The sequence below is a fragment of the Pituophis catenifer genome, unplaced genomic scaffold (assembly GCF_029215685.1).
Source record: "Pituophis catenifer annectens isolate HBS135680 unplaced genomic scaffold, rPitCat1.0.hap2 SCAF_2, whole genome shotgun sequence".
NCBI lineage: Eukaryota > Metazoa > Chordata > Lepidosauria > Squamata > Colubridae > Pituophis > Pituophis catenifer.
Window position 1 is genome coordinate 181,706,752 of NW_027256882.1, and position 12,006 is coordinate 181,718,757.

Consider the following 12,006-nt stretch of genomic DNA (forward strand, 5'->3'; position numbering starts at 1 on the left):
CACACTTATGACCATCCTCACATTTATGCCTGTGAGGCATTCTTAACAACCATATCACTTCACCATGGTGACAAGATAGGGCAAAACACATAAAATGTGAGGACAGTCGTAAGTTCAGGGACTGGTCAAAAGTGCGAGGACCAGTCAAAAATAACTTTTTCAGCCTTCTGAGTAGTCCATATACACAAAAGGATTCAATTATTTCTTCAAAGTGCTGATGATTGCATCCTGGCTGGAAGAACTCCAATGGGAGTTTTTCCTCCCAACAGTGGTGTAAAAAGCTTAAAACTTCCCCTTTAAGAAAGTCAAGCAAAAAAATAGCCTCCGGAACCGGAAATGACAGTAAATCTAGGCATACTGCCGGAGAGGCAGTTTCTGTAATAAAGATTAGGCTAGGAAACAACACCAAATGTTGTAATTAATCCTTACAGGATTAACTCTGTAAAGTGGAAAAAAATTAAAGGAGATTTCTTTTAACAACCGGTTCTCCGAACTGCTTAACTGCTTAACTACTTAACAACGGGTTCTACCGAAGTAGAATCCCACCACTGAGTCTACCCATTTATTTTTGCAGGCACTGGTCTACTCATTTGTTTTCTTTTAACACTGATCAGCTGTAGGGCAGCCCTTTGAAGCCCCGCGCAAGAGTTTCAACAGTTTTTTTCCCCTCTAGCCATCAGCTGGGACTCAGGAGGCAGCAATAGATTGGGGGTGGGGCCAAATAAAAGGTAAGAATAATGCGGGAGGGGCAGGGGGGGCAGAACCGGTTCAGTGACATCATATCATCACTGCTACCGGCTCCGGGCCGAACAGGGAGGAACCCACCACTGGTGTGGTATGTACATCAGGTTGCCCCATCTGAGCCAGGATTATCTGTGCTTTAAGATTCTTGAAGGCCCCCCCACCCCATGAGCTTTATGGCTTGTTCCATCATCCAATCTGCCCAGTTGCTCTTTCTGCACTCCTCATTGCTTTCTTCCTCCAGACCTTCCATCTCGGCTCCCTTTCCACATCAGTGGCTACCTCTGCTTCCACAGGTGAATGTCACTCCTTGGGTTTTCTCTTCCCACTCCACTTTTTTTCCGACCCCTAAGGACCATCAGGGTCTTGGCAGGTCATCTTTGTCCAGCCACTCAGACATATCCAGTCCTCCTGGGAGGGGGGGAGTCTCCTAGACACCTCTCCCTAGGTTTCAATTTCTTCTTGGTTGCTCCTTGAGTTGACATTTTTATGCACCGTCTCCACTGTAGAGGTAAAATCCTCTCTGGGTTAACCAAGATTGCATATTCCACCTAATGTCAGACCTGCCCTTTGTCTGCTCTCTCAGGAAACATGACTTGTGACTCCATTTAGTTGAAGCAAAGGAATTTTTACTGGAAGGAACTGGTTGCAGCAAAGTCAGGCAAAATCTGGTGTTCCCATACAAAATACAAAGGTATTCTTTCCAACTCCCAATCCCTCCCCCCATGACCAGTCCCATGTGATGCCAGTATGATGTTTTGAGAAACTCTGAGGTGTGAAACTGGTAATATTCTATTCTCAGGGCAAACGGCCTTGAAGATTTGGTGAGTTCGTCTTTTTCTATTGTCACTTCCCTTTCTCCATTTCCCACTATTAGATATACAGGTGTGGATTGCTCCCCCAATGCCTTCCTCCTCCCTTCCCCTTTGATGGCAGGAATCCAGTAGGGCCCTAGGCCGGAGTGATGGAGATCCTGGCAACAAGATACTTAGTTCTGCCATGAGGCACCACTGCATAAAACCAACTTTTAAGGGATATTTCTCAGACTTTGTTCCTTAAATGTACTCTGAAAACCTTTCTGTTTTGGAATATTTTTTAATAATGGAATGCTATGCTTGAAATCATTACTTTAAACTATTCAAATTTAGCTAATTACATAAGGTTACCATCAATATGCCCATTATTAGCAGAGGCATTTGTCCTATAAATAGTGTATCTCTAAATTTGTCTCCACTTGTTTTTTTTGTGACTAGTAACTTGAATAGTGTCTTCCTGGTGAACCAGCTATACAGATTGCAATTAAAGTCTAAAATAACTGGTATTAAACAAGCAATAACTAAATTTTAGAGAAAGGGAAGGGGCATAAATTTAACAAAACAGTGCAGAACGTTTTTCTAATACCAGGGTTAGTACAGAAGTTTCTTATTATAATTGTACTATTAGTCCTCCTACAGAGCTGGACAGGAGTTTCTGCCAATTAGCAATTAGTCCGAAAAAAGCAAGTGGTTTGTTCAGCATCTACTATAGATGCATTCTTGTTCTTACTATAACAGGGAGTCAATTTAAAAAGAAAGAACCAATTATATGATTGGACAGATGGCGGAAACACTGGGGTTTTAAAATCGTATCAAGAGAATTTCTGAAGAAGCTGATTAGCTGCTGGATCAGTCATTCTTGATATAAAAAAAATTTATGTGCTGTATGTATATATGTCTATCGGTTAGGGGGGTTTTTTGTGTACATTTTTGAGTCAGTTTTTGATGTCTGCCAACTGCCTGGACAAGTCCCTGCAGATTTCTTGGCAAGGTTTTTCTCAAGGGGTTTGCCTTTGCTTGCTTCCCAGGGCTGAGGGGGGTGGGGCTGGATCAAGGTCAGCTAGATGGCTTTGTGCCTAAGGTGAGACTACAAGTCTTGGTTTCTAGCCTGATCTTTAACTACTATACCAAACTGGATCTCCTACCAATTAATAACATGAACAAAAACATGGCTCTAAACTCCATTCTCCTCCTAAAAGTTCTTAGATGATTTATAGATAGAGATGTGCACACGCCCCCTGTAAAGCAAAGCATGCTGGCATCAAAAAGATTCCTAGCAATCAGTGTTCCTGAAGCAGCATCTGCTCCTTCTAGGATATGTCTGTCTCAAATAATGCAAGAGGGGAATCTGCAAAGTTGCAGAGCATGATGAGGCATCCCAGAACCATGTCACAAAGATACTGAGCTCCAGGAACTTCAGCAATGTTTCAAATCATTATTAGTTACACCTACTGGATTGCTTGTTGCTTTTCAGGGTTACCCTCCAAACAGATCTCCACAATGCATCTGGGTTTGGGGTTTGTTTTGCTTTGTTTTGCAATTGAGCCAAGATCTCTTGAATAGCCATTCCAAAAATTGCAAGATTGGAACTCCCATGGGTGGAAACTGTTTTTCCCCAAATGCTCCCTGACTACTTTAACATTCTGCAAACTGCCTCATGTAGTAACAACCCACTTACCTCAAAGTTTAGGGAAACTGGGCCACAAAATTCCAAGCAATCACTAGATGGCAAGAGAAATAGTACAGGTAGTCCTCAACTTACGACCACAATTGAGCCCCAAATTTCTGTTGCTAAGTGAAACAGTTAAGTGAATTCTGCCCCCATATTACGACCTTTCCTACCACATTTGTTAAGTCAATCACTGCAGTGGTTAAGTTAGTAACATGGTTGTTAAGCGAATCTGACTTCTCCATTGTCTTTGCTTGTCAGAAGGTCCCAAAATATGATCATATGATCCTGGGACCCTGGAACTGTCATAAATATGAACCAGTTGCCAAGTATCCAAATTTTGATCACAGGACCATGGGGATGCTTCAATGGGCATAAGTGTGAAAAATGGTCATGTCACTTTTTTCAATGACGACGTAACTTCGAACGGTCACTAAATGAACTGTTCTTAGTACCACTTGCAAGGAAGGGGCAGATAAAATAAAAGCATGTTACAATATCAATTTCTCCTCAGCAAGGTAAATGCCTAGTCGAAGAGGGAGAAATGTTTTTTATTGGACCAGTGGCGCAGAACAGAACTGTCCTTAGTTTTGCAGTCCAGACCTGGTAGCTTTGCTATAATCATGATTCTCCATTACTGGACCCAGAACTGAAAAAGGAACAGAACTCAGATATTCTGGTTAGACTTCTCCCTTGTAACTTTTCTATCATACAAAAGCGACGTTTGCTGCCCTAATTTTATAAGAATGGATAAACAAAGATTGCCTTGGCTGTCTGCCACCTGCTCTAGCTGGAGCTAATTCACCCCAAACACTCCTACTGAATTTTTTTTTTACTTCTGCAGATCTAGCATGAAGCTGAAGTGGGGTGAGCAGTGTGTCTTTAATTTATATTATCAGCACTATAGCTAACAAGCCAAATGTCTGGCTGTAGCAACTTCAGTCCTGCTTTTTACTTGCCTTATAAGTCCTGTATCCTTCCTCACTTGCATTGCTTTTCTATATTTTCCCTCCCTCTTTCCCTTGGCTATCCATAAATCTGGTAACAATCAGAAGCAAAGAGCAGTGGGCCAGGGAGGCTGGGCTGACTGGAATGAAGGAGGGGGAGCGGGGAGGAGTGCGCCGGCCTGCATGGATGCCAGTTTCCACAGTACTTTTATAAACATGTTTGCCTTAAGCCAAGGGCTGCACATTTTCAGCCTTTATATGGGAAAACTGCAAAGAAATGGGGCCTCTGAGAACCCTTGGGGCTCTTATCCCATGGTGGGGCAAAGGCTTTCTAGCAGGACCCTTCAGATAGTCATCAGTTAGCATCTCAGGTTGATGTTATCCGATGCTGGAATGGCTCCCTCCCATCTCAGTTGATGCTCCTGCTAATAAGGTTCAGGCTGAATGTTTAGTTTTGAATGGGAAAGACAGCTTTTCTCTTTCTCTTTCTCTTTCTCTTTCTCTTTCTCTTTCTCTTTCTCTTTCTCTTTCTTTTCCTTTCTCTCTTCATCAGCCATGAGCTTTAGGCACAGGTGAACTTTTCCAGAGACTAATTTTTTGCTTTGAGAATGAGCAGCACCAATCTGACCATTACTCAACGGGGCAAAGCAGAACAATAGGAATTACCAGCAAGATGTTGAAGCTGGATGTATGGAACAGCTCGTCATGGATTCCCTAAATTAGCCTGTTTTGGGAAATGGAAGGGACTCCCCAGTTGCCACTAATAAAATTCAACCAACAATTTACTCTATTCCCATACCCAGAATTGAGGATAGCTTTGATCAGTCAGCAAATGTGCTGGCCCAGCTCTTGGGAACAAGCAAAGCTGTTTTCTAAGAATTAGTGGAAGAATTTTCTTTTCCAACTCAAGACTGTCTGGAAAAAATATTTCTCCACTATCAGTTAATATTCAACTGACTGCATTCAGTTATCATAAATTCAAGGCAAAATTAAAGATAGTTATTGAACAAGTAAAGCTACATGATAAACTAATTAACAATCCTAGATTCCATTTTATTCACAATGATAGCATGATTACTCTTTTTTATTCAGCTATGGAACAATACAACTTTATCCCATAAAAGTTCATCCCTCTCTTCCCATCCACAAATCAAATAGGATAAATATCCGCGTAGTCTTTAATATGACCTCAGGAAATATCTCCAGGCTTTCTTTCCTTCTGAGGGAAATATCTCCTTTAAAGTCTCATCATCCTAATCATGTTTTGGGTCCCAAAACTACTTCCCTAATTTTCCAAACTGGTCCTACAGCTGTAACATTGTGATACCTATTTCCTTACAAGGAACATCTGGTTGCAGACTAGTTGCTTTGTACAAGCAGAAGCAGCATTTCTGTCTTTTACTTTCCCAGTCATTTATAGCCCCACGGCCTTCTACTATCCTCGGTTTGGGGCCATTTATGTGAGCGCCAGATAGAAAAAGTCTAACTGGCTGCCTTCAGATGTTGGGGTTCCCAGCCTGCCAATCCAGGGCAGCAGCACAAGCCTCTGAGGGTTGGGTAAAGAAATGAAGTATAATCTTCACATCTGTGTGTTTGTTCACCCAAACTTGCTATGTATTAAGTTCATAGCTTATGGACAACAAGCAGAATTTAACTGTCACAAACAAATATGCATTCATATTTATTCTTGTTTCTGAATGTGTACATGGTTTCCAATTGGTCTTCATTTATAGCATATTATGGCCTGTGGATTGCATTAGAGCCTGAGTGATATTTTTCATGAAGGTGCCACCTGGATAAGTCAGGCTGCAGAGTGTCAGACATAGACCTGGTTTTAGTTAAGTTCTCTCAGCCCAACCTCCCTCACGGTGTTGTTGTGGGGAAAATAGGAGGAGGCAGCATTATGTGTATACTGCCCTGAGCTCCAGAATGTAAGGTATAACATTAGTCAAACAAGTCAATCAATAAACAGACACACAGTCTGAGCCACAGGAAATACTCTAGGAAGAGAATGGTTCAGGATATTATCCTGATGGCCATCCTCAGCCTGACCCAACTCCCATCTCTTCTTGTAACACCAGAGCTTGATGAGCCAAGCCACAGAGTCTGCACTTCCCATGCTGAGCAGCGCTGCCATCCAGGAGCCTCACTCTACCATCTCCTGTGCTGCATGATGGGCACGGCTTCTGGAGTGGCAGGGCATCAAGAAGGCAAGACCAGGCTTGGCCAGGGGAGACCGGTTAAGAGGTTGGGGCTGCCTGAAGGAAGTGGGTAGGGAGAAGTGGCCAAGGTTGAAGCAGAGGGCCAATAAGTCTAGCAGCCTTCCTATGAGGGTCACTCTGCTGGGCAGGGAGTGGCAGAGACGGTATGCACGCAAGCTAGCAAAGGCAAGGAGAAATAACAGAAAAGAAAGGAAATGAGAAAGACCAAATGAAATAAAGACCACTTTGCTCAGTAAGGAGAGAAGAGAAGAAACCTCCCCCCCCCCGCAAAAAAAAATCCAGGTTAAGACAGTTTTGAATAGGATGATTTTTATAAATTATGTTATCTGAGCTATGCTCTTAATTGTAAAACTAAAATGCATGTTTTATAGCACTGTTTAACAAGGAGGTCGGAATCACAGCAAAGCCTTTTTATTTAATACATTTTTAGTAACCTACCATCCTAGTTTTCCTTCTCCTCTTTCTTTGACCCATTAACCACTTTTGTGTTGTTGCATGAAAAGATTTCAGTGTGTAGCCCTCATTTGATTGACTTAATGGAAGCACAGTTGAAGGATATATTCCTACTTTGAGGCTGTATTTCTTTTGCATGTTGTTTTCCAATAACTTGATTTAATGCTTGCTTTTTATTAATTTTGGTCCTTTGATTATTCATTAGGATTGCAATACCCACCATAATGTTTTAAGCAATTGTTGGGTGAGAGGAAAATTGCCTTTTATTGACAATTTTTGGATAACAACAGATCTCTGGAATAACAAAATGACTTTGCAAATGCCCACAGTCTTAAAGCACACACATACTGGCCCAACGTCTGTAGGCAGCACTGAAGACACTGAAGTGCACCAATTCCTTGAAACCACATCCAGCTGTCATTTATTTTCCCCAAAACCTTCCAAGCGACACTATGTTGAGATACTATGAGATGTTAAAATGGCAATTGAAACTCAATTACCAAATAATAATCAAAACACTACAAGTAGTCCTCGACTTACGACAACAATTGAGCATAAAGTTTTTGTTGTGAAGTGAAATATTTGTTAAGTGAATTTGGCCTCATTTTATGACCTTTTGTGCCACAGTAGCTAAGTGAATCACTGCAATTGTTAAATTAGTAGCATGGTTGTTAAGTGAATCTAGCTTCCCGACTGACTTTGCTTGTCAGAAGGTCACAAAAGTTGATCACATGACCCCAGGACGCTGCCATCATCCTAAATATGAGTCAGTAGCCAAGCATCTGAATTTTGAATGCATGACCACTGCAGTGGTTGTTAGTGTGAAACATGTGTTAAAAGCTGGATCTAGCCCAATAACTCAAAGACAGAGTCCGATTCTTTTCTGTAGCTTTATTATAGATTTGATGGTACTGGAGGTCACTGACCTTGTACCTTTCTCTTTCAGGTATACATCTGGAATAATCTGTGGACCACATGGTTGGATCTTTTAAACCCAGGAGGAGGGGCAAAGAGGTAAGGAGTGGTTGGTTGTCCTGGCCTTCTTGTGTTTTCCAGGATTTTTCTTTGATTTTTTGAGTGCTGCAAGAGGCTCGAAAGCGGAGCCCAGGGCAGCGGTAATGGTCTCGATTGCCTTTTGCAATTCAAGATCGGTAGGTGTTTTTTTCTTAGTTATTGTGATCTCTTCGTGGTCGCTTTCAGAGCTGGGCTCTTCGTTATCGCTTTCTGAGTCCCCCTCGTCTGTTTCGGGGTTCGGGCATTTTCGCGCCAAGGGATTCAAATCCTGGCTTCCCATTGGCTGGTGCTCGTCCCAAGATGGCCGCCGGGAAGAGGGCGCGAAAATGGATTCTGCCAGCTCAGGATCATCGGGTTGGGGTGGCTTACCCTTTTTTGCTGGCTTTTCTCTCTCGGTGGTCTTTGGGGCCTCGATCGCTGCTTCTTGCTGCTCGAAGAGGCTTTGAAGATCCGCGATGAGGTTTTCTTTGTCACTGCTTGCCTCCATCAGTTTCAGGATGGAGAGTTTGAATTTATTCATTTTCTGTGCTGTTTCTTCTTCCGGGGCGGTGATTTCCTTGGATGGCCCCTCTTCATCTGATTGTGAGTCCAGGCTGGAGTCCTGCTCGCTTCCAGCTTCTGTCTCCTCCATGGCTGTGGCTTTGGTTGCAAGTTTCTCAGCCATCTTCTTGGTAAGAGCTCTGGTCTGTGCTCTGTTTGCTTCTTCAGGGTAGGTGTTGGGTTCAGTCATTGTCTGGAGTTATGGGCAACCGACCTCTGCTACCATTTTGTTAAAAGCTGGATCTAGCCCAATAACTCAAAGACAGACTTCGATTCTTTTCTGTAGCTTTATTATAGATTTGATGGTACTGGAGGTCACTGACCTTGTACCTTCCTCTTTCAGGTATACATCTGGAATAATCTGTGGACCACGTGGTTGGATCTTTTATACCCAGGAGGAGGGGCAAAGAGGTAAGGAGTGGTTACAGGGGTTATGGGATGTGTGGTCAGTTAACCCTTGCAGATCCGGGTGATCAGGGAGATGTAGTAGTTAGACATTTACCATGACAACATGGTCATAAATCACTTTTTCCAATGCCGTCGTAACTTTGAATGGTCACTAAATGAATTATTGTAAATTGAGGGCTACCCGTATTTTTGCCTCTGCCACTGTTGTCCATCTTGTGAAACAGCAATCCTAGTTATTTCCTCCTTCCTCAGATTGTCTGAAATAGAAACGTCGTACTGTTTATTGGGGACGCAGTGGCTCTGTGGCTAAGACACTGAGCTTGTCAATCAGAAGGTTGGCAGTTCAGCTGTTTGAATCCCTAGCGCTGCATAACGGAGTGACCTCCCGTTACTTGTCCCAGTTTCTGCCAACCTAGCAGTTCGAAAACATGTAAAAAATGCAAGTAGAAAAATAGGGACCACCTTTGGTGGGAAGGTAACAATGCTCCCTGTGCCTTTGGCATTAGTCATGCCGGCTACATGACCACGGAGACGATGTCTTAGGACAGTGCTGGCTCTTTGGCTTAGAAACAGAGATGAGTACCGCCCCTAGAGCCGGAAACGACTAGCACACATGTGCAGAGGAACCTTTACCTTTACCTTACTGTTTATTGCTCTAAGAAGAGGAGATAGAAAGAATGGAGGGTTACATCAAGTCATCAAGGAGCTACATCAACCTTGGCTGTTTTTCAATAAAAGAAAATCTGACATGAAAAACATAAGACAAGCAGCCCACTTGAACTAACAGGGTCAAAGCTAGAAAGATTAGGATTGGGTTCCTCCACCGTTAATACTAACTACCTTAATTTATGCAAGAGTTTGATCTAACTCAGGGACAAGCAAAATCATTTTATCAAAGATAGCAAATAACCAAAAACTAATATTTGTTCCACTAACACATAAAGACAAATACTACACACTGACCTTAGCCAGTCCTCAGGACAGTGTGAGGGTGAATTATCCTAGTAAATTTATACTAATAAATTACAGGCCCTCTTGGCTGCCCATATTTCATCTTCCAGTCATTGCATGGGCTGAAATATTCACATTCTTTGGTTGCCACTTGACGAGTATGGCTCAAGGTCCACCTATTATGAACTGGACATTTCTGAGATAAATCCTAACAGAAGCTTTAGGAGGAAAGGAGGAGAACCCCAAGATACAATTGCCACCTCACATAGTCATTTTTAAAGTATAAAGGTAACAATTTTGAAGCTGTGGTACCTTACTACATAGGAAAATTTTCATAAGACTATTGCGCCATAGGAAAATAGAAAATTAATGAGAAAAATTTTAAAACGGTGCTTTCCACAACTCGATTCTTTTGACATCAGTGTCTTGTATTCTATCAATCTTAATGATTTAATACCAGCTTGAAAAATGGTAAACATGGAAAAGGAAACAAGCCTTTCTTCTTCAATAACTAACACTTTACTTTGGGGAGAGCTCATGTTCCATCTCCTGTTAAAAGATTTTTGTTAGACGGAGACATTAGAAAGAAATGGCACCCACACAATTAACAGTAGTAGCTTTCAAGGCTTATTGTGTCACTTGGCACACACACAGCCTCATCAATTCCTGAGGGAACTACTAGGAATTTAAATTTTGCTGATGATGTGAGGCTGGGCCTGGGATGCATGGAGGCTGAATCAGAACTTTCCTCTCTCCCCTTGTGTCTCTCTAACAATAAGCATTTCCATTTATAGAACCTTGGTAGATGGGCTGATGTCACTGCCTATTCGCTTGGTAAACATAGCCATTCTCTCTCTCTCTCTCTCTCTCTCTCTCTGTGTGTGTGTGTGTGTGTGTGTGTGTGTGCATTGCTTCCTAGAAAGAAAGCAAAATTGCTACTGGATCACTACTGCTGCTGCACCATTCCAAGAAGGAAAATTTGGATAAAACAGCATGCCAAATGCATCAGCTGTTGGGTAAATGGGGCTAGTGAATGTGGCCAAAATAAATCTGTGGTAATGCCATTGGCCTGCTATTTAGTGGACAATGTATTTAATTGTGTGTGGGTTTATTTTATCAAATTTCTATATTGCCAAATTCAAAAGCAACTCCTGGCAATTTGCATAGTAAAAATATAAAACATTACCAACATCTGAGAATAACCGATAGAGATAAAATTCAAGGAAGCACAGCAGCTTTACTCCCCCAGGCCCAGTGGTGGGATTCAGCCAGTTCGCACCACTTCGGGAGAACCGGTTGTTAACTTTCTGAACAATTTGGGGAACTGGTTGTTGGAAGAAATCATTAGGGCAGAGAACCAGTTGTTAAATTATTTGAATCTCACCACTGCCCAGGCCCTCCAGAAAGGAAACAGACTAATCAAAAGGAGACTAATACTAGGGTCACAATGAAAAACACTCTGCCTCTTTGCTTACCCTCCCCTTTCACCTCAAAGGGAGACAATCAAAAGATGTTGATATGTGCCCTGAAAGCTACTTGTGTGTGAAGTGAATAGTCCAGCAAGTATCTAAAAGCATTGCCATATTGGACTTTCTGAGTTAAAAATCAGTATTTTGAATTTTAGCTGAAAATGTATTGGTAACCAAAGCAGTAACAGGCACTAATGGCTTGCCCATATACAAGGAAAAGTAGTTTGATAAAGTTTATAAGAACTTTCCAGAATTATCCATTATTTAACAAAGAACTGAGTAAAGGGGGATTTTAATTACCACTGCTTGCAACCAGAACAGAAAATCTTTTTTTAAAAAAATTCACTTGTTAACCATTGTCCATCATGGAACCCAGATAGTATGCAGTTTCTCCAAAATATTGTTCTCCTATCAGTTCTACAGAGTGAATTTCATGAAATTGTGTTCTGGTCCAAAGTTCTAATCAGAAAATGTGTACACTAATACCGTACATTTGGATTATTTTCCTAGTGTCCACCAGAGACTATCATATTCTGATTTGCATAAGCCTGTATTTTCCTTTCTCTGAAAAATCAAGCCGTTTTAGACTGAAATTAAAGATACTCAGCTGATCTCAAGAAGCAGTTTTCTCTTCCCCTGTTTGAAATTCTGGAGAGGCAATAGCAAGAGTCAAAAATCAAGTCTTCAGTGTAGGTTTATACATAATGCATTTAATTATATGAATATGTAAGGATTATGTCTGCTTTAACTATGATTTATGGCTTAATACAGAAATAA